The sequence below is a fragment of the Lithobates pipiens genome, unplaced genomic scaffold (assembly GCF_037356315.1).
Source record: "Lithobates pipiens isolate NorthernLeopardFrog02 unplaced genomic scaffold, aLitPip1_a1.2 Scaffold_28, whole genome shotgun sequence".
In the NCBI taxonomy this organism is placed as follows: Eukaryota; Metazoa; Chordata; class Amphibia; order Anura; family Ranidae; genus Lithobates; species Lithobates pipiens.
In genome coordinates this window covers 143,122,245-143,145,825 of record NW_027507789.1, presented here as the reverse complement: position 1 = coordinate 143,145,825, position 23,581 = coordinate 143,122,245, and positions in this window count along the sequence as shown.

The following is a 23,581-nucleotide window of genomic DNA, read 5'->3' as shown; positions in this document are numbered from 1 at the left end:
ATGTGGAAGAAGGTGCTCTGGTCAGATGAAACCAAAATCAAACTTTTTGCCCACAATGAAAAACGATATGTTTGGCGTAAAAGCAACACAGTTCATCACCCTCAACACACCATCCCCACTGTCAAACATGGTGGTGGCAGCATCATGGTTTGGGCCTGCTTTTCTTCAGCAGGGACAGGGAAGATGGTTCAAATTGAGGGGAAGATGGATGCAGCCAAATACAGGACCATTCTGGATGAAAACCTGTTGGAGTCTGCAAAAGACCTGAAACTGGGACGGAGATTTATCTTCCAACAAGACAATGATCCCAAACATACAGCAAAATCTACAAAGTGTCCCACTTGTTGGTGATTCTTCACAAAAAATAAAAATTTTATATCTTTATGTTTGAAGCCTGAAATGCGGCAAAAGGTTGAAAAGTTCAAGGGGGCCGAATACTTTCGCAAGGCACTGTATATAGGGTTGAGGTGCACTACTGCTGACTGCTGCCCTTCTGCTGCAGCAGTCCTTTATCAGTATAGGGACTGAGGTACAGTCTGCTAATCATTCACAACCTACTAGTTCCACAAAGGTCCTTATAAGGACTGGTAGGGTATAGGGTACTACAGTACATAGGGTTGAGTGAGGTACAGTCTGCTATTCTTTAAGGACTGGTATAGGTCCACAATATATAGGGTTGAGGTGCACTACTGCTGACTGCTGCCCTATTCTGCAGCAGTCCTTTATCAGTATAGGGACTGAGAGTTTTGTCACAGGGTCATTTAAAAAATGACAGGCAGAGGAAGAGGCAGGCCGTTCCGCAGGGGTGGTAGGGGTAGAGCAGGAGCAACAGGCTTGAGCCAAAGTGGGAAGTTGCAGAAGGTGCGTTCAATTACTTTAAAGGATGCACCAGACTTGGTTGAGTGGCTCACTCAGCCTTATTCTTCTGCACCCTCTTCTTCACTCTCTGCTATGTGCACCCCCAAAGACACTAACACCAACAACAACACCACCACCACATACCTTCCGCTTGAGTCACAGGAATTATTTTCCGATCCATATCAAGACATTTCTGTTGCGCAGCCACTCTTGGCATTGGATCAGGAAGAGGAGGTAGCAACAACCGCCACTCAGCAGTCTGACGACAGTACCCAGATCAGCCCAAGGAGGAGGTTGGTCCCCGGTGTTGCTGCCTACTCCGAGATCTCTACTTATAGCGGTGGGGAAGGTGACGTCGATGGTGACGTGTCTAGTGATGTCACGTGGGTGCCCACAAGAGAGGAAGAGGAGGGGAGTTCAGAGGGAGATATGGACCAGCAGATAGGGAGGAGAAGCAGGAATAACTTACATTGCACAGGAGGGACAAAGCAGACTGCTAATGTATCAGGAGCGAGTCATTGACAATGTACGGTCACATCTGGCGCTCCCAGGACGCCGGCACATGGTTCCGCAGTGTGGGCTTTTTTTAACGTGTCCGCTGCTGACAATAGCGTTGCCATCTGCAATCTTTGCAGTCAACGCATTAGTCGCGGTAAGCCCAACTCTCACCTAGGGACGACCGCCTTAAGAAGGCACATGAGCAGCCATCACCGAGCCAAGTGGGAGCAACGCAACACACAAAGCCACACTCCAGGCTCTCACCGTCCAGCCTCGTCTTCTACTTCTCCTTCTCCTCTCTCGTCACAATTGTCCTCCACTCCACCTTCCATCATGCCAAGCTCCCGTTTTTCTGCAAAAAGGCAGGCTTCTGTGGGCCTAATGTTCGAGTGTAAAAAAATGATGACGCCGGATAACCCTCTTGCCCAACGTTTGACGGCTGGCTTGTCAGAACTGATAGCCCGCCAACTACTGCCATATAAACTGGTGGCCTTTAGAAAATTTGTGGCCATTGGAACACCACAATGGAAGGTCCCAGGAAGGAAGTATTTCTCAGAGAAGGGCATCCCAAAGCTATATGGCCGTGTTCAGCGGCAAGTGAATGCATCTCTGGCACACAGTGTCGGTGCCAAGATACATCTGACCACAGACACGTGGTCTAGCAAACACGGGCAGGGAAGGTATATCACTTTTACTGCCCACTGGGTGAACCCTCTGACGGCCGTCAAGCATGTAACCCGTGGCACCAGTGTAGATTTGGTTTTACCGCCACGGATTGCATGCAGGCCTGGCTCTTCTTCTCCTCCTCCTCCTACTTCATCCTCCTCCCTCTCCTCCTCGGCTGACTCCTCCTTTTCCGCTGCTAGCGTCTCTTCCGCTGCGCCACCCAAGCTCCCCAGAACCTATTCGACATGCCAGGTGAGACGTTCCCATGCCGTGCTGCGTCTGTTGTGCCTGGAAGCCAAGAGCCACACTGGCCCGGCACTCCTTTCAGCTTTGCGTACACAGGCAGATCAGTGGCTAACACCGCTCAATTTGACAGTTGGTAAAGTGGTGTGTGACAACGGTGCCAATCTGCTTAGCGTATTGAAACAGGGCAAAATTACGCACGTGCCATGCATGGCACACGTCTTAAACTTGGTCGTGCAGCGATTCGTTGTCAAATACCCTGGGGTCCAGGACATCTTGCGGCAGGCAAGGAAAATCTCGGCCCATTTCAGAAGATCTTACACGGCCATGGCTCGCCTTGCTGACATTCAGCGGTGACACAATCTGCCAGTCAGACGTCTTATTTGCGATTGCCCGACGCAATGGAACTCAACCTTCTATATGCTTGATAGGCTGCTCCAGCAGAAACGTGCAGTTAACGTCTACCTGTATGAACTCTGCGGCAGAACAGGTTCTGGGGAGCTGGGTTTTTTTTCACCGCGCCAGTGGCTGCTCATGCGCGACGCATGCAGACTTCTGCGGCCATTTGAGGAGATCACCAAACTGGTCAGTCGCAGCCATGGCGCCATCAGTGACATGGTACCTTATGCCTTCTTTATGGAGCGTGCATTGCGTCATGTCATTGATCAAGCTGTGGAGGAGCAGGAGTGGGAAGATGAGGAGGTCGCAATGTTGGATGAATTCCCAGGGGGGGCTACTATATCTGAGACAAGTCAACAACAGGAGTCTGAAGAGGAGGATGGTGCTGGGGCGGATGAGGAGGAGCAAGAAGAGCATGCTTTAAACCTTTCTGGGATCCCTGTTGTTGTGTGTGGATGGGGAGAGGAGAATGAAGAGGACGACATTATCCTGGATGATGAGCAGGAGCCAGGCCACCACACCGCTTCCACTTTAGTGCAAATGGGGGCTTTCATGCTCCAGTGTTTTAATAGGGACCCCCGTATAAAAAGCATAAGGGTGAAGGACCAGTACTGGGTGGCAACGTACTTAGACCCCCGGTACAAACACAAAATGGCGGAAATGTTACCGCCGTCACAGAGGGCTGTCAAAATGGAGCACTTCCAGGCCTTGCTTCGAGAAATGCTGCATTCTGCTTTTGCGTGGCAAGAGGAGCAATTTCCACTCCCAGAGAAGGAGTTGCGGGTACCAATCCAACAGCGCCTGCAAGAAGAGGCCGGTTTGAAGATGTGTTGGTGACTTCGGATATGAGGTCATTCTTTCAGCCGACCCATCGACAGGTGTCATCCGGATCCAGCATCAGGGAACGCCTAGACCGTCAGGTGTCCGACTACATCGGTTTAACGGCCGATGTGGACGCTCTGAGGAGTGATGAACCCCTGGACTACTGGGTGGGCAGGCTTGACCTCTGGCCAGAGCTTGCCCAATTTGCAATCGAACTGTTGGCTTGCCCCTCGTCCAGTGTCCTGTCCGAAAGGACGTTCAGCGCAGCAGGGGGGATAAGCATACTCGCCTAGCTCACAACAGTGTTAACTACCTCACATTTCTAAAAATGAATGAGGCATGGATCTCGGAGGAATTCAACACATGTGACCAGTAGACCATGTATATGTCTATAAACGATTTTTTTAATCGAGCACACAGACCTTCTTTCTTCATTTGGCTCACTTCCTTGTCCAAAAAAAGCACACCGTACTATATGCCCGTACCCTCCTGTTTGAAGAGGTTGAGCGGTGTCATATTTCTACTGGGGCTGCTTATTATGAGGGGCTCCCACCATCCCTGTGCTGTGCCGACTTCCTCCTGGGGCTGTACCTCTGCTGTGCATATTATGAGGGGCTCCCACCATCCCTGTGCTATGCTCATTATGAGGGGCTCCCACCATCCCTGTGCTGTGCGGACTTCCTCCTGGGGCTGCTTATTATGAGGGGCTCCCACCATCCCTGTGCTATGCTGACATCCTCCTGGGGCTGCTTATTATGAGGGGCTCCCACCATCCCTGTACTGTGCTGACTTCCTCCTGGGGCTGCTTATTATGAGGGGCTACCACCATCCCTGTGCTATGCTGACATCCTCCTGGGGCTGCTTATTATGAGGGGCTCCCACCATCCCTGTGCTGTGCTGACATCCTCCTGGGGCTGCTTATTATGAGGGGCTTCCATCATCCCTGTGCTATGCTGACATCCTCCTGGGGCTGCTTATTATGAGGGGCTCCCACCATCCCTGTGCTATGCTGACATCCTCCTGGGGCTGCTTATTATGAGGGGCTCCCACCATCCCTGTGCTGACTTCCTCCTGGGGCTGTACCTCTGCTGTGCATATTATGAGGGGCTCCCACCATCCCTGTGCTATGCTCATTATGAGTAGCTCCCACCATCCCTGTGCTATGCTGACTTCCTCCTGGGGCTGCTTACGGTGCAGGTGTCAGTGCTGTATATCACGGTGCTGGTGTGAGTGCTGTATATCACGGTGCTGGTGTGAGTGCTTTATATCACGCTGCTGATGTCAGTGCTCTCTATCACGGTGCTGGTGTCAGTGCTGTGTATCACGGTGCTGGTGTCAGTGCTTTATGTCACGCTGCTGATGTCAGTGCTCTCTATCACGTTGCTGGTGTCAGTGCTGTGTATCACGGTGCAGGTGTCATTGCTGTATGTCACGCTGCTGATGTCAGTGCTCTCTATCACGGTGCGGTTGATCATCTCCTGCACCCTCTTCTTTGCCTACCCTGACCTTCCCTCTCCTCCATTGCCTTCATGCGCTCCACAGTCCTGAATTGTCACAATTTCACATATAAAAAAAGAATGCTTGTAGTTGTCGATCCCAGATTCACCTCATACATGTGTTATGTCATTGGCCATGTGGTGGGACTATGTTTGCACAGCTAGTAATTATTTTGTGGCTGCAAATTTGACCTGTAGGTTTGCAAAGTTCGCCTCCCATTGAAGTCAATGGGGCCCGCCGCGAACGTTACGGTTCGCGAACTATCAGCCGCGTTCGCGAAACGTCCCGTCGGAAGTTCGTCCATCACTAGTCCTTAGTGACCCAGAGGACTCTGGACCGAATGCCTTAGCTAACCTACACTGCATGGCCTCCCTGATCCTGCAAAGCCTGCGGAAGGATCCTCGTATTCTTCGGATCAAGGAGAGGGACCATTACTGGCTGGCCACTCTCCTTGATCCACGGTACAAGGGTAAGGTTGCAGACCTTATCTTGCTGTCGCAGAGGGAGCAGGGGATGAGACATCTCTGGGAGGCCTTGCAGAAAGGTCTGTGCAACGCGTTCCCAGAGACTGGGAGGTTACTAACTCCTGGTCCTGGACAATGTGTTGCTGAGGCTTCGGTCAGTCACAGAAGGAGCGGTGGAGAAGGTAGCCGTCTGACCGATGTGTTCAGACAATTTTTTAGTCTGCAGACCCAAGGTTTGATCGGTTCCAGCAACCCTCGCCAGCGTCTGATTTACATGGTGCAGGAATACCTAGGGCAAGGTCAGACTTGGACACCTATCCCATCGAAAATCCTCTGGCTTACTGGGTCTTGAGGATGGATCACTGGCCAGAGCTTGCACAGTATGCAATTGAGCTACTGGCCTGTCCTGCATCCAGCATTCTTTGGGAACGCACCTTCAGTGCTGCTGGAGGCTGTGTAACCGATCACCGGGTGCGCCTGTCCACCGACTCAGTTGATTGACTGACCTTCATAAAGAATAATCAGTCTTGGATCACCACCAGCTACCAAGCACCTGAAGCTGATGTAACCGAATAATTTTTTTTTTTTAAATGTCACATCCCTTCAAGACTGCCTATGCTGATGCTGAGTGACTATCCTCTTCCTCCTCAATGATCCTGCTGATAGCTTGGAAGAACATTTTTAGTTCTGGGTGACGCTAAGGCCCAATTTTCCAGCCCCTGTTTAACAGGGGCATGTAATTACAATTTTTGATGCAATGCTTTGCAGCAGGGCTCATTCCTGCACTCCAACTAGAGTATCTGGGAGAGGTTGCAGTGTCGTGGCACAAGCACCAGTGCCTAAGGCCTAATTTTTCAGCCTCTGTTTAAAAGGGCATGTAATTACAATTTTTGATGCAATGCTTTGCAGCTGGGCTCATGCCTGCACTCTAACCAGAGTATCTGGGAGAGGTTGCAGTGTTGTGGTACCAGTGCCTAAGGCCCAATTTTTCAGCCCTTGTTTAACAAGGGCATGTAATTACAATTCTTGATATAATATTTCACAGCAGGGCCCGTTCCTGTGCCCACCGAGAGTAACTGTGAGGACTTATAGTGTTGTCGCACCAGCACCACAACCACTAAAAGCCCAATTTCTTGATCATACATCACGGGACACAGGAGCTTCATTACATAGTGGGTTATATAGGCACCTCTGGTGATTGGACACTGGTTGCCCCCAATTAAGGAGAATTCCTCCCCTATATAACCCCTCCCATCTGGGAGGCACCAGTGTCTATGTTTTTTTCGCCAGTGTCTATGGTGGTTGGTCACGTAAAACATTAGCTCTATGCAGGTCCCTGCAAGGGCCTAAGGGCTACAACAAAACTGGATCCATACCTCGGGCCGATATTTGACTCCCAAGATGGTATGGTACCCGGGCCTCGTCAGCCGAAGAAGCGAGGTTTGGCCTGTAAGTCCTTTCCTATTGGAAGACTGGGCTCTGGGAAAACCAGACTTGGTGTACTGTTTATACAGAGCGCACGAAAGTTTCTGGCAGAGCTTTTTACATGGTCCAGGTAGGAGGCTCTTCCGAGAAAGAGCCCCAGATAAACCTGAAGGTTGGCTAACAATACCCGCCGTGATGGGTGAAGGCTAGATTTTGTCTGGTTCAGCAATTCCTGCAGCGAGGACAGGTAAGGGAAGTTAATCCTATATATATATATATATATATATATATATATATATATATATATATATATATTATATGATGGATTTCTTCATTGTGAGTAGTTGTATGTCTTACTATGGTTTCCACCACTAGAGGGAGTAAGAGCAGCCTGATGCATACTTACATGCCTTTCAGTACACACGCTCAGTGAAGCTTGGTTCTCCAGCTGACTCACGTCTCCATTGCAGTCCCTGCCACATCAAGGTAAACACAGGGGTCCCACGCAGCTCCGGTGGGGTTCTCCTTTCCCCCCCTGGATCCCGCGGTCCTCGTGCACGTGCGCGGGCGTGTTCCCGGTCTAATGGAGGAGGGGGGAGTGTGGTTGTGAGCCGTGCACAACAGTGTGCACAGCGCTGTACTGCGCAGGCGCCAGGCGGCAGATTTAAAAAGCCCAGAGCGTCAGGGGGCTGTAATTGGAGACACAGGACAGGAGCTGTGGGCAGTAAGCATCCGTGGGGATTGGATCCAGGCAAACCTTAGACACCTACTCAGCATCAGGTTGTGCAGTTTAAGCATTTATATTTATTGTGAGACTTTAAGCACAACAGTGATTGCACTTGTACTAGTACCTCTGCTTTGTAGATTAGGACTATGTCTCCTCGTAAGAGGGTCTCAAGGGGAGGTAGCAAAGGCACTTGTAAATCACCGCCTAGGTCCAGGGGTTCTAAAAGTGCCTATAAGTTACCACCCCCCCCCTGCAAGACTGGAGCCAGCCTCTCAGGACGAGTCAGTGCCCCTGTCAGGTTTTGCAGCCTCTCCTAATGTGTCAGCCCCGGTTTATGTCACTGAGGACTCCCTTAAGGCTACATTGGAGGGTTTTGAAGGGAGAATCATGAATTTTATTTCTGCTTCCCTGAAAGATAGCAGGAAAATCCCTCTCTCAGATGATTCTTCTGAAAATAAGGAGAGATCTCTATCTTGAGATAGGGATCATGAGCAGTCGGATGAGTCAGAGGAAGAGGAGAGAGTCCCCTCCTCCCAAGCACTCAGAAAACAGGTGCAGTATTATACTGAATTGGTGCATACCACATTCAGAATGCCTGCTGCTGAAGTGGCTACATCCTCTGTTTCTTCCCTGGGAGTCAGGAAAGCCCCACAGACTGCCTATTCCTTTCCAATTCATCCCTTAATGGATAAATTGATGTATGAGGATTGGGAACATCCCGATAAACTGTTTTCTCCTCCTAAAAGGTTTTCTGTGTGTATTATCCTCTGGAGGAAAGTTTCACCAAGAAGTGGGGGGTCCCATCTGTCGATGCGGCTGTTTCTTGCGTGAATAAAAACCTGACTTGTCCATTGGATAATGCGCAGGTATTTAAAGATCCAACTGATAAAAAGCTGGAAACCTTATTAAAAGCCTCCTTCTCCATGGCTAGCACTGTGGTGCAACTTACAGTCGCATTATGCAGAATTGCCTCACATTCTGTGTTTCATGATTGATGCAATTTTGGATTCTGTCCAACAAGCATCACGTTTGTCTCTCATGTTGGTTCACATGCGAAGAGCCCTATGGCTAAAGAATTGGGCAGCTTAGCTGTCATGCAAGAAGCATTTGATTGGGTTCCCGTTCAAAGGGGAACGTTTGTTTGGAGAAGAATTAGATAAATTCGTCCAACAAATCTCAGGAGGTAAATCTACTCTCCTTCCAGTCAAAAGGAGCAAGCGTCCTTCATTCAGGTGTGCTCTCTCTTCCGGAGCATCAAGCTCTAAGCAGTGGCGACGGCATTCTCAGCCCTCCTCTACTGGAAAGGCTCAGGGCCGAGCCCAGGGGCAGAAAAAGACTTGGGGGCGAAAGCCTGCCAAGCAGAGCCCAAAAGCTTCCTTGTGAAGGGGCGCCCCCGCTCGGCCGAGTGGGGGGAAGGCTCCTGCAGTTTGCAGGAGCCTGGCGGGAAGAGATCCAGGACAAGTGGGTGATCTCTTCGGTATCTTTGGGCTACAGGCTAGAGTTTCAGGAGATTCCACCTTCTCGTTTCCTAAGGTCAAGGATCCCCAGGGATCCAGTAAAGCAAAATACGCTATTTCTGGCCTTAGATCACTTACTATCCCAGGGGGTAATAGTAGAAGTGGACCCAAAAGAACAGGGTTCAGGATTTTACTCAAATCTCTTCACCGTTCCGAAGCCAAATGGAAGTGTCAGACCTATTCTAGATCTGAAGGATCTGAATCGTTTTTTACGCATCCGGTCCTTCCGAATGCAGTCAATTCGCACTGTGGTCTCCTCCCTGCAAGGGGGAGAATTTATGGCATCAATAGATATCAAAGATGCATATCTCCATGTGCCAATTTTTCCCGCACACCAAAAATTTCTAAGGTTCGCGGTAGAGCGGCGCCATTTTCAATTTGTGGCCTTGCCATTCGGGCTTGCTACGGCCCCTCGAGTCTTCACAAAGATTCTGGACCCTCTCTTAGCAAACCTAAGAGCTCAGGGTATAGCCGTCATGGCTTATCTAGACGATTTGCTTCTCATGGAGAAAACAGCAGCGTTCCTGAATCACAGCGTCACCAGAACGCTAGAACACCTGGAACGCCTAGGTTGGATCATAAACCTAGAAAAGTCGTCCCTACAGCCTGCCACCAGGTTGGAATACCTGGGCATGGTCATCGACACCGCTCAGGGCAAGGCGTTTCTTCCAAGGCTAAAAGCCTTGGCCATTGGGGATCTGGTGCGCCTAATTCTGGGCAGAAGATCTTCCCCCATTCAGTTGTGCATGAGACTGTTATGGAAAATGGTCGCCTCCTTCGAGGCCTTCCCATTCGCCCAGTTCCACTCAAGGCCTCTGCAAAGATGCATCCTTGCGTCTTGGAACAGGAAGCCCCAAGCCTTGGATCTTCCTATGCGTCTATCCCCAGGGACACGCAAGAGTCTCGTCTGGTGGTTACAAACCAAGAATTTGCTGAAGGGCAAAATTTTCTTCCTCTTCCATGGAAGATTATCACAACAGATGCCAGCCTGACAGGCTGGGGAGCAGTATTGGAGGAGACGTGCTCGCAGGGGAAATGGTCTGCGATCGAGAAGCTATTGCCCATAAATATCTTGGAGATCCGGGCAGTTTACATGGCTCTCATAAAGTGGTCTTACAGACTACTAGGTCTCCCGGTTCGGGTTCAGTCCGACAATGCCACAGCAGTGGCTTATATCAATCACCAGGGCGGTACCAGGAGTCTGGTGGCCCAAAAAGAGGTGAATCGCATACTTGTCTGGGCAGAAAAGCATGTTCCGTGTCTTTCTGCAGTATTCATTCCAGGAGTGGAAAATTGGCAGGCGGATTTTCTGAGCCGCCTGCAGTTGTGCCCAGGAGAATGGGCTTTTGCACCCCGACGTGTTTCGGAGCATATGTCACAGGTGGGGTACTCCAGACATAGATCTGTTTGCATCCAGGTTCAACAGGAAATTTTGTGTTAAGGACAAGAGATACACTTGCTCAGGGGTCAGATGCTCTGACAGTTTCCTGGGATCAGTACAATCTGATCTATGCCTTCCCCCCGAGCCCGCTTCTGTCGCGGTTCCTGGGAAGAGTCAAGAAGGAGACAAAGTCGGTCATTTTGGTGGCCTCGGCGACCATGGTACGCGGAGATCATGAAGTTGGCAGTAGGCAGGCCATGGATCCTCCCTCTTCGACCAGACCTGCTCTCACAGGGTACAATCTACCATCCTGCTTTACGCAGTCTGAATTTGACGGTTTGGCTGCTGAGACCCACATTCTGAGAGACTGTGGCCTTTCGGGGCCAGTCCTTTCTACTCTGGTCAATGCCAGAAAGCCGGCCTCCAGGCTTATTTATTACAAAATCTGGAGGGCATATGTTTCCTGGTGTGAACTCAGGAAATGGCATCCTAGAAAGTATGTCATTAGCAGGATCTTGCATCCCATTCCCTGGTACGGGCTTTTATCCAGGGGGCTATGCGGATGAGACCGCCAGTCAAACCTCCGATATGCCCTTGGGATCTGAATTTGGTTCTCTCGGCTTTGCAGGGGCAACCATTTGAACCTTTGCATCTGGCTTCATTAGTTCTCCTGACTAAAACATTGGTCTTCTTGGTAGCCATATCCACGGCTAGAAGAGTATCAGAGCTTGCAGCTATTTCCAGCAAGGAGCCGTATCTAGTTATTCATAAGGACCTGGTGGTCATGCGTCCCAACAGGTCCTTTCTACCTAAGGTGGTTTCGGGATTCCATTTGAATCAAGATGTAATCCTACCATCCTTTTTTCCGGACCCACAGTCCGCAGAAGAAGAATCTTTGCACACTTTGGATGTGGTCAGAGCAATCAGTATTTATCTTCAAGCAACTGCTCAGATAAGGAAAACTGATTGCTTATTTATTTTCCTGGAAGGCCCTAGGAAGGGCCAGGCGGCGTCAAAATCCACTCTCTCAAGGTGGATTAGACAGGTTATTTCTCAGGCCTATAGTGTAAAGGGGAAGATTCCTCCTTTTCAAGTGAAAGCGCACTCTACTAGGGCTGTTAGTGCTTCTTGGGCAGTGCATCACCAGGCCTCCCTGGCTCAGATCTGTAAGGCTGCAACTTGGTCATCAGTCCACATATTCACCAGATTCTATCAGGTGGATGTCAGAGGGCAAGAGGATATCGCCTTCGGGTGCAGTGTACTGCAGGCTGCAGTTTAGGTCCTTCGGTCCCTGGCGGTCTATAATTATGATCTGTGTCTCCCTCCCCTCAATCTGAGCATTGCTATGGGACATCCCACTATGTAATGAAGCTCCTGTGTCCCGTGATGTATGATCAAGTAAATGGGATTTTTATATACAGCTTACCTGTAAAATCCTTTTCTTGAGAGTACATCACGGGACACAGGGCTCCCGCCCCTCTTGGGTTTTACGTGGTTTCTTATTGCTTTGCTACAAAACTGAGGTGCCTCCCATATGGGAGGGGTTATATAGGGAAGGAATTCTCCTTAATTGGGGGCAACCAGTGTCCAATCACCAGAGGTGCCTATATAACCCACTATGTAATGAAGCTCCTGTGTCCTGTGATGTACTCTGTTGGAATCGAACAGGAATTAATGTTATACATATAAAGTTCTACACATCTGTTTGTACAACTGAACTCAGCCATATTGATATTTGCAGTCCCACATGTTTAAAGGATAGAGGAATGTGGCACCAAACAGAATCTGCATAGCAGAATGAGTTCTATTCAGCCCACCTGGTGTGCACGGAGCTTCAAAGACATTTAGGACAATGACGGCGCCGGTCTGTCTGTAAGGACAAAAAGATAACTAATGAGCGGGAAGGGCGTCCAAGATCGAATCACAAGATGTGAACCCAGTCGGAGCAGTTACAATTCATGGGCAAACACTGCCCCCCAGAGGCCAATTATGGCAGGACTGTCAGAGGTAGTTAGCCTGGGGGAGGAGACGCCCCAGAGATGCTGATTGGTCCACAGGCAAAGGAGGGTGGGCAATGGGGTGTGGTGTGGCTGAGGTGTGTTTATCAAAAAGGGGTTCATCAATGGGAGCTGCCTCTCATTCCATCAGGAGGTCCAGTCACGAGGGTCGGATAAGTATAATGCTTGTATTGTATTCTGATTGTATGTTATGTACTCTGGTAACTTCTATTGATACCTTATGTAAGCTTTCTTATTTCCTTGGGAAATAAATGAGATTTGATTGATCTTAGACCGTGTATTGATTTCATAGCTAATTGTGGTAGTATTGTGATATTAACGATAGCATGTGCTTGGAGTATAGATAGACTAACTAAACTATAGGGACTAGACAAAGTAATACATAACTGATAATAATAATAGTTTGTATTTATCAGTTACTTCATACTCTCAAGAAAAGGATTTTACAGGTAAGCTGTATATAAAAATCCAATTTTTTCTACCACTGTTCAACAATGGCATGTAATTACAATTCTTGATATAATCTTTCACAGTAGGGCGCTCCAGTGCCCACCAAGAGTCACTTTGAGATCTTACAGTGTTGTGGCAACACCAACACCTTAGGCCCACATTTCTGCAGAGCATATAGGGCAGACCCCTACTTTCAAACATCTAAAGCCGCGTACACACGGGCGGACTGTCTGGCCAACTAAGTCCGTTAGACAATCAGACTGACAGTCCGTCCTACTTTTGAATGAACGGACTTGACCACACACGATGAACAGACAGTCCGTTGAAAGCTTGCGCGATGACGTGTACAGCACGTACGACGGGACTAGAAATAGGACGTCCAATACACAGCAATGCAACCTTCCGCCGTGTAAATCCTTTCTGAGCATGCGCCATACTTAGTCCGTCCAACTAGCCTACTCACGAGCGGACTGTCCGCTGAAACCAAAGTTGGACGGACAATATTACGGAAATTCCGAAATACTTAGTCCGCCAGACTGCACGCTGAAAAAGTCAGCTGAAGCCCACACACGAGCGGACTTTCCGCTGAAATGTGTTTCGGCGGACTAAGTTGGACAGACAGTCCGCCCGTGTGTACGCGGCTTAACTTACAAATGACTCCTACTTGCAAACGGAAGGAGACAACAGGAAGTGAAATGAAAAAAGACGGACGGCCAAAAAAATTATACAGGGGTGATAACCCTTCCCTATGTTTTCCACAAAGCTTAAAGCGGGAGTCCGCCGGGAGTCCGCGTTTTTTTTTTTTTTTTTAAAAGCCAGCAGCTACAAATACTGCAGCTGCTGACTTTTAAAATAGTGACACTTACCCGCCCAGCGCGCCCGCAATGTCGTCACCCGAAGCCGATCTCTCGATCGTCTCTCGGGTGCTGCCGCCGCCATCTTGGGTATGGGAATCAGGAAGTGGAGCCTTTCGGCTTCATTTCCCGGTTCCCTACTGCGCATGCGCGAGTCGCTCTGCGCAATGAGGATGGACCCACTGCCTCTGGGATCTTTGTGTTTCCCAGCAAGCAGCGGGGGACTTTCGGAAAGGGGCGTAATCTACGCCCCTTTCCGCAGAGAGCCATCCCGGAAGTGGGTGCAGATACCTGTACTGTACAGGTACCTGCACCCCCCTCCCCCCTGAAAGGTGCCAATTGTGGCGCCGGAGGGGGGGAGGGTTCCAATGAGCGGAAGGTTCACTTTAGGGTGGACCTCCGCTTTAAAAATAGATTTTTTGACTGGAGCTACACTTTAAAAATGTACCAGTTCAAAATTACAAACAGATTCTACTTAACACAACAAACCTACACAGTCCCTGTCTTGTTTGCGCCGCCTGTATACTGCTGTTCGGAGTATATAGGGCCTGGTTGCTCCACGCCTTTACTTTTTTTAATTTGGGTACGGGGTTCCCCTTAATATCCATACAAGACCCAATTCTCAATGATTTTCATCCGTATTGCCGGAACCAGATATTACATTAAAACCGCAAGCAGTTTTAAATGACTTTTTTCCGTTAAATGTCATTTTGTGCAGGGACTGTTCTAAACACGGGAAACACGTGCCACTTCACAGGCATACTATAGACACCCCAGAGGCATGATATTTAAAGGAATATTTCACTTTTTTTTCACGATATTTCACTTTTTTTTCCATTAACCACTTCAATACCGGGCCATAGTCAAATGACGCCCACAGATGGGATCTCCCATCCTGGGTGGACGTCATATGACAGCCTCAGTATTTCGCCGCTCCTGCGGGCCCCCGGGGGCCCAGAGCACGGCGATCGTGGATGAGCCTATCCCCGATCTGTGGGATTTTCATCCCCATCCACCCCCCCGATACACGTGATCGCCATGTCAAATCACAGCCGGTCACGTGCACTGTGCATTTACAGCGTGCGTGCAGAGCAGCGATCGGGGATGTGGCTTGTCACCCTGACACAGCCCAACCCCGATCGCAGTAAAGAGCCAATGAAATTGGCTGTTTACCACGTGACCGGCTGTGTCCAATCACAGCTGGTCACAGAATGTAAACAAACTGCGGTAACAAGATGTTACCGGGTTCTCCTCCTCACACACTGTGAGGAGATTGCGGTAACATCTCGTTACCGCCTAGTGTACACACCAAGACACACTGATTACCCCCCCAATAAAGAAGACCTGTCACTACCCATCAAAGTACCTGTCATCTCCCATCACAGCCCATCTGAGTATCCGAGTACCTGAGTACCTGTCAGCCCATCAGAGTACCCGAGTACCTGTCCCAGCCCATCTGAGTACCCGAGTACCTGTCCCAGCCCATCTGAGTACCCAAGTACCTGTCCCAGCCCACCTGAGTACCCGAGTACCTGTCCCTGAGTACCCGAGTACCTGTCCCTGCCCACCTGAGTATCCGAGTACCTGTCAGCCCACCTGAGTATCCGAGTACCTGTCAGCCCACCTGAGTATCCGAGTACCTGAGCACCTATCAGCCCATCTGAGTACTTGAGCACCTGTCAGCTCATCTGAGTACCTGAGTACCTGTCACAGCCCATCTGAGTACCCGAGTACCTGTCACAGCCCATCTGAGTACCCAAGTACCTGAGTACCTGTCACAGCCCATCTGAGTACCTGTCACAGCCCACCTGAGTACCTGTCACAGTTCATCAGAGTACCTGTCACCAGCCCGGAGTACCCGAGTATCTGTCACCAGCCCATCGCGATAACGGAGTACCTGTCACCAGCCCGTCAGTGTAATGGAGTACCTGTCCCAGCCTACCTGAGTACCTGTCAGCCCATCTGAGTACCTGAGCACCTGTCAGCCCATCTGAGTACCCGAGTACCTGTCAGCCCATCTGAGTACCCGAGTACCTGTCACAGCCCATCTGAGTACCTGAGTACCTGTCACAGCCCATCTGAGTACCCGAGTACCTGTCACAGCCCATCTGAGTACCCGAGTACCTGTTCCAGTCCATCTGAGTACCCGAGTACCTGAGTACCTGAGTACCTGTCACAGCCCATCTGAGTACCTGAGTACCTGTCACCAGCCCGTTGGAGTACCCGAGTACCTGTCACCAGCCCGTCGGAATAATGGAGTACCTGTCACCAGCCCGTTGGAGTACCCGAGTACCTGTCACCAGCCCGTCGGAATAATGGAGTAACTGTCACCAGCCCGTCAGAGTAACGGAGTACCTGTCACCAGCCCGTCAGAGTAATGGAGTACCTGTCACCAGTACCTATTTGCAGACCATGCCTCATAGAATATATACGTTGGGGTGTTTGCTTTCCAAAATCATATTGTGGGTAATTCCATTGTCCTGGTGCTCCAGGACTAGGGATGAGCTTCGAGTTCGAGTCAAACACATGTTCGACTCGAACATTGCCTGTTCGCCTCTCCGGCGAACAGTGAACAATTTGGGGTGTTCGCAGCAAATTCGAAAAGCAGTGGAACACCCTGTACAAGTCTATTGGAGAAATCTAAAGTGCTAATTTTAAAGGCTAATATGCAAGTTACTGTCCTAATAAGTGTTTGGGGACCTGGGTCCTGCCCAAGGGGACATGTATCAATGCAAAAAAAAGTTTTAAAAACTACCGTTTTTTTGGGAGCAGTGATTTTAATAATGATTAAAGTGGAACAATAAAAGTGTAATATTCCTTTAAATTTCGTACCTGGGGGGTGTCTATAGTATGCCTGTGAAGGGGCGCATGTTTCCCGTGCTTAGAACTGTCCCTGCACAAAGTGTAATTTCTGCAGAAAAAAAATTAATTTAAAATCACTCGCGGCTATAATGAATTGTCGGCTCCCGTAATACAGAGAACACTCATTGAAAGTCATTGATTAAAAAAAAGCGTGGGGTTCCCCCAAATTCAATTACCAGGCCCTTCAGGTCTGGTATGGATATTAAGGGGAACCCCGTGTCAAATAAAAAAAAAATTGACCTGGGGTCCCCTAAAAATCCATTCCAGACCCTTTATCTGAGCACGCAACCTGGCAGGCTGCAGGAAAAGAGGGGGGGGGAAGAGCACCCCCCCTCCTGAACTGTACCAGGCCACATGCCCTTAACATTGGGAGGATCCTTTGGGGGTCTGTGACCCCTCAAAGCACCATGTCCCATGTTGATGGGGACAAGGGCCTCATCCCCACAACCCTGGCCAGTGGTTGTGGGGGTCTGCGGGTGGGGGGCTTATCAGAATCTGGAAGCCCCCTTTAACAAGGGGACCCCCAGATCCCACCCCCCCTGTTTGAAATGGTAAGGGGGTACAAAAGTACCCCTACCATTTCACAAAGAAAGTGTAAAAAATAGTTAAATAAGACAAACACACTTTTGAAAAATCCCTTTATTCAAAAAAAAAATATATAAAAAAAAAAGATTCCAGCAGTGGTAATCCACTCTTGCTATCTAGCGACGGATGATCATCTCTCCGGGGTCCAGCGATGGCTGATCTGATCCAGCGCAGCGCATCCATCCATTTTCTGTCTCCACGGAGGAGACACTGCGGGAATCCCGGCGGCCTGACATTTGTTATATGCGTAGGGCGGGGCCACCTGTCACCTGACCCCGCCCCCTCTGATGCTAGTGAGGGAAGCCGGGCTTCCCCAATGACGTATGGGTGACCCCACACCCCTCTGATGTAACGCAGGTTTCCATTACATCAGAGGGGGGCGGAGTTACCCAAGCATCATTGGGGAAGCCCAGCTTCCCCAATCGCATCAGAGGGGGGTGGGGTCAGGTGACGGGTGGCCCCTCCCTCCGCATATAACAAACGTCAGGCCGCCAGGATCCCCGCAGTGTCTCCTCCGTGGAGACAGAAGATGGATGGATGCGCTGCGCTGGATCAGATCATCCGTCGCTGGATAGCAAGAGTGGATTACCACCGCTGGAATCTATTAAAAAAAAATAAAAAAAATAAAAGATTCCAGCGGTGGTAATCCACTCTTGCTATCCAGCGACGGATGATCTGATCCAAGCGCAGAGCATCCATCCATCTTCTGTCTCCACGGAGGAGACACTGCGGGGATCCCGGACGGCCTGACGTTTGTTATATGCGGAGGGAGGGGCCACCTGTCACCTGACCCCGCCCCCCTCTGATGCGATTGGGGGGCGGGGTCAGGTACACTTTCTTTGTGAAATGGTAGGGTACTTTTGTACCCCCTTACCATTTCAAACAGGGGGGGCGGGATCTGGGGCTCCCCTTGTTAAAAGGGGCTTCCAGATTCTGATAAGCCCCCCGCAGACACCCACAACCACTGGCCAGGGTTGTGGGGATGAGGCCCTTGTCCCCATCAACATCACCCCCAAAGCATCCTCCCAATGTTGAGGGCATGTGGCCTGGTACGGTTCAGGAGGGGTGGGCGTTCTCTCGTCCCCCCCCTCTTTTCCTGCGGCCTGCCAGGTTGCGTGCTCGGATAAAGGGTCTGGTATGGATATTTAGGGGGACCCCCACGTCAATTTTTTTTTTACATTTGACACGGGGTTCCCCTTAATATCCATACCAGACCGGAAGGGCCTGGTAATTGAATTTAGGGGAACTCCCAAGCTTTTTTTTTTTTATCAATGAATGAATTGTCGGCTAATACAGAGAATACTCATTGAGTGTTCTCTGTATTATGGGAGCCGACAATGGAAAGTGATTTTAAAAGACTTTTTTTCCTTGCAAAATGACACTTTGTGCAGGGACAGTTCTAAGCACGGGAAACATGCGCCCCTTCACAGGCATACTATAGACACCCCCCAGGTACGAAATTTAAAGGAATAATACACTTTTATTGTTTCACTTTAATCATTATTAAAATCACCGCTCCTGAAAAAACTGTGGTTTTTAAAACTTTTTTTTGCATTGATACATGTCCCCTGGGGCAGGACCCAGGTCCCCAAACACTTTTTAGGACAGTAACTTGCATATTAGCCTTTAACATGAGCACTTTAGATTTTGAACATTCGAGTTCCATATACTTTAATAGGGTTCTAAAGTTCACACGAAGTTTAGGTCTGTTCGCAGGTTCTAGTGCGAACCGAACCGGGGGGTGTTCGGCTCATCCTTATCCAGGACCTTCAAAAGTGCGATAGGTAGGAACGAAATGAGATGTGTAATTTATGCTCCTAGAACGCCTGAAGGTACCACTTCCATGTTGGACCTCTGTATATGGCCAGGCTGTGTAAAAGTCTCACACATGTGGTATCGCAATACTCAGGAGGAGTAGCAGAATGTGTTTTGGGGTGTAATTTTTGCTATATACATGCTATGTGTTATAAATATCTTATAAATGGACAACTTTGTGTAAAAAAAAAAAAAAAAAAAGATTTTCATTTTCTTTCCATGTTTTCTGAAGACTTGTGTAAAAAAATGAACCGTTCAAAAAACTCATAATGCTTCATAGAATATACTTTAAGGTGTTTGTTTTCCAAAATGGGGTCATTTTGTGGGTAATTCCATTGTCCTGGTGCTCCAGGGCCTTCCCAAATGTAATAGGTCCTTAGGAAATTAGAGGTGTCATTTATGCTCCTAGAACGCTTGACGGCGCTCCCTGCATGTTGGGCCCCTGTATGTGGACACGCTGTGTAAAAGTCACACACATGTGGTATCGCCATACTCAGGATAAGTAGCAGAATGTATTTTGGGGTGTCATTTTTGCTATGTACATGCTTTGAGTTAGAAATATCTTATAAACTGACCACTTTGTGTACAAAAAGAAGAATATGTTTTCATTTTCTTTCCACGTTTTCTGAAGACTTGTGGAAAAAAATTAACTGTTCAAAAGACTCATTATGCCTCATAGAATATACGTTGGGGTGTTTACTTTCCAAAATGGGGTCATTTTGTGGGTAATTCTACTGTCCTGGTGCTCCAGGGCCTTCACAAATGTAATAGGTCGTTAGGAAATTAGGAGGTGTCATTTATGCTCCTAGAACCCCTAACGGTGCTCCCTGCATGTTGAACCTCTCTGCAGTGGTGGAATTATAGGGGTCGCCAAGATCGCCATGTCGACTGGGCCCCTTGCTGCAGGGGGGCCTTGAGGGCCCCCTGTACTCTTCCATAGGAGGGGAGGCTGAGTGGAGCTCCCCGATCATCAGCTGAACTGAAATCGGCACTGTGCAGGAGCTCCTCACATTAAAGTGTGTGTACTCTTTGTCTCCCCCTACAGTGCAGTACCCGGCAGGAAGAGCCAAGGTAAATGTCTGGCATTTTTTTTATAAGACTATCTACTGTATGTGTTTATATGTGTGTGTGTGTGTGAGCATGCATGCATGTATGTGTGTGTGTGTGAGCATGCTCGTATGTACATGTGTGTGTGAGCATGCATGTATGCGTGTGTGTGTGTGTGTGAGCATGCTTGTGTGTGTGTGAGCATGCTTGTGTGTGTGTGTGTGTGAGCATGCTTGTATGTGTGTCTGTGTGTGTGTGAGCATGCTTGTATGTGCGTGTGTGTGAGCATGCTTGTGTGTGTGTGAGCATGCTTTTATGTGTGTATGTGTGAGCATGCATGTATGTGTGTGTGTGTGTGTGTGAGCATGCATGTATGTGTGCGTGTGTGAGCATGCTTGTATGTACATGTGTGTAGGGGCATGTATGTATGTGTGTGAGCATGCTTGTGTGTGTGTGAGCATGCTTGTATGTGTGTGTGTGAGCATGCTTGTATGTGTGTGTGTGAGCATGCTTGTTTGTGCGTGTGTGTGAGCATGCTTGTATGTGCATGTGTGTGAGCATGCTTGTGTGTGTGAGCATGCTTGTATGTGTGTGTGTGTGAGCATGCATGTATGTGTGTGTGTGTGAGCATGCTTGTATGTATGTGTGTGTGTGTGTGTGTGTGTGTGTGAGCATGCTGGTATGTGTGCGTGTGTGAGCATGTATGTGTGTGTGTGAGCATGCTTGTATGTGCGTGTGTGAGCATGCATGTATGTGTGTGTGTGAGCATGCTTGTATGTGTGTGTGTGTGTGTGTGAGCATGCTTGTATGTATGTGTGTGTGTGTGTGTGTGTGTGTGTGAGCATGCTGGTATGTGTGTGTGTGTGAGCATGCTGGTATGTGTGCGTGTGTGAGCATGTATGTGTGTGTGTGAGCATGCTTGTATGTGCGTGTGTGAGCATGCATGTATGTGTGTGTGTGAGCATGCTTGTATGTGTGTGTGTGTGAGCATGCTTGTATGTGTGTGTGTGTGTGAGCATGCTTGTATGTGTGTGTGTGTGAGCATGCTTGTATGTGTGTGTGTGAGCATGCTTGTATGTGTGTGTGTGTGTGTGTGTGAGCATGCTTGTATGTGCGTGTGTGAGCATGCTTGTATGTGCGTGTGTGAGCATGCATGTATGTGTGTGTGTGTGTGAGCATGCTTGTATGTGTATGTGTGTGTGTGTGTGTGTGTGTGAGCATGCGTGTGTGTGTATGCTTGTATGTGTGTGTGTGTGTGTGTGAGCATGCTTGTATGTGTGAGCATGCTTGTATGTGCGTGTGTGTATGTGAGCATGCTCACACACACACATACAATGGCACATAGCATAGCATGAATCTATCCATGGCCACCGCTGCCACCCCCATATTTAGGTGTCTGGTCCCTTTTGGGGTGCTGGGCACCTGAATTACAGCGGCGGGGGGGTGTTTTTGCAGCACCTGATTAGAGCCATGGTCTCTAATAGGCTTCAAAATAGGTGAACTGCGAGCGCCTTGCTTGACGCTCACAGTCTACCCAGGTGTGTTAGGAAAGTGAATATTAATTCACTTTTCTAACACTGAACCGCCTCTCCACCAATCAGGTATGCGGGTCTGTTACCCATCATCAGCTGATTGGTTGAAACGATAGGCGCAGCTATTGGACGCCTATCAGGAGGAGGGGACGGGAGATGAGGATGGCAGGAGATGCATGGAGGACCCCGCTCATGGCCGTTACCCACTGCCCCACCAAGACAGGGTAAGTGGCGGGCAGACAGCGAGCGGGTGGTGGGGATTCACAGTGGCAGCATTTGATGGGCACACCAACAGCATTTGATGTGCACAGTGGCAGAATTTGATGGGTACACTGGCGGCATTTGATGGGCACAGCGGTGGCATTTGATGGACACAGCGGCAGAGTGTGATGGGCACAGTGGTGACATTTGATGGTACAGTGGAGGTGATTGATGGGCACAGTGGTGACATTTCATGGTACAGTGGTGGCGTTTGATGGTACAGTGGTGGCGTTTGATGGGCACAGTGGCTGTAATTGATGTTTTTTAAATTGGTTCCTTTATATGCGGCCACCCACTTGGGACTGGGCCCTGGTGTTCCACCATCGGGCTCAGAGAAAAGAGCCCTGTCCGGAGGCGGCGGGGGGGGGGGGGGGGCCTCCAAGGTTTCCTGCATCGGGGCCCTGAAGGTTCTAGTTACGCCACTGCCTCTCTGTGTGGCCAGCCTGTGTAAAAGTCCCACACATGTGGTATCCCCATACTCGGAAAGAGTTGCAGAATGTATTTAGGGGTGTAATTGGAAGTATGCATATGCTGTGTATGAGAAATAACTTGTTATTATGACAATTTTGTAAAATAAAAACAACAAAAAAAAAATTTGACTTTTTCCCAAGAATTGTGGGAAAAGGTTACAACTTCAAAAAACTCACCATGCCTCTTACTAAATACCTTGGACTACTTTTCAAAAGGGGGTCATTTGGGGGGTATTTGTACTTTCCAGACATTTCAGAGCCTCGAGAAATGAGATAGGCCGTCAGTGCATCAGGAGTGATCAGATGTGATCAATTTTCTATGATTTGTACCATAGCTTGTAGACTCTAACTTTCAAAGAGACTAAATAATATCCACAAATTTGGGTTATTTTTACCAAATAGATGTAGCAGTATAAATTTTGGCCCAAATTTATGAACAAAAATTACTATTTTTGCTAAATTTTATTATAGAAACTATAAAAAAGTGTTTTTTTTTTTTCTAAATTTTTGCTCTTTTTTCACTTATGTCTCAAAAAATAAAAAACCCAGTGGTGATTAAATACCACCAAAAGAAAGCTCTATTTGTATGAAAAAAATGATAAAAATGTTGTTTGGGTACAGTTTTGCATGACTGGCATTCAAAGTGTGAGAGCGCTGAAAGCTAAAAATTGGTCTGGTAAGGAAGGGTGTATAAATGCCCTGTATTGAAGTGGTTAAAATCAGTGATCCCGAAAAAACAGCCGTTTAAAAACATTTTTTTTGCCATTGATCCATGCCCCCTGGAGCAGGAGCTGGGTCCCCAAACCCTTTTTAGGACAATATCTTGCATATTAGCCATTAAAATTAGCACTTTTTTCGAACGTTCGAGTCCCATAGACTTGAATGGAGTTCTAAAGTTCGTCCAAATTTTCGGTCCGTTCAAAAGCTTTGGTGCAAACAGAACCGGGGGGTGTTTGGCTCATCCCTAGCCACGACCTCCCCTTCACCTCTGAAGCAATTCTGACAGCACTCATATGCCTGTTTCCCAAATACAACCTCTGGATATGACGCTGAATACGTGCACTCAACTTCTTTGGTTGACCATGGTGAGGCCTGTTCTGAGTGGAACCGGTGTAGTGTCATATTTTGCTCCCCATCATAGAATGCTCCAGAAGTGACGTTGCGGCCAGAAATTTAGCACTGCGCATGCG